The following is a 385-nucleotide window of genomic DNA, read 5'->3' as shown; positions in this document are numbered from 1 at the left end:
TGGCTGGGTATCAAGGAAAACCAAAGGCTAAGTGAAAAACCTTATAGGCTTACCCATCCTTGTGAATTGAAGGTTTAGTTGTCCAATGGGTTTTGGAGCTAGAATTTCTGCAAACAGAAGAATTAGGCAAACTGAATCTTAAACAGGGCTGCTTTATAGAACCTTGATGCCTTGGCTAGAAGGTAGGCCCTTTGGGCTTTCTCTTACCCTTGCTTCTTTGCTCTGTTGGAGTAGAGGCCAGCCCACAGCTCTCTACATTGTCCCCTTCTCTGTAATAGGGATCAGCAGTATGCTGTGTAAAGAGCCATGGTCCACAGAGTTGGGCTCCAGATCATGCCAAGGCATCCATCTAAGCCTTGGGCACTTGTGAAATGGAGATCAAAAT

Source organism: Bison bison, unplaced genomic scaffold (assembly GCF_000754665.1).
Source record: "Bison bison bison isolate TAMUID 2011002044 unplaced genomic scaffold, Bison_UMD1.0 scf7180017849821, whole genome shotgun sequence".
In the NCBI taxonomy this organism is placed as follows: domain Eukaryota; kingdom Metazoa; phylum Chordata; class Mammalia; order Artiodactyla; family Bovidae; genus Bison; species Bison bison.
Note: the sequence above shows the minus strand (reverse complement) of the source record.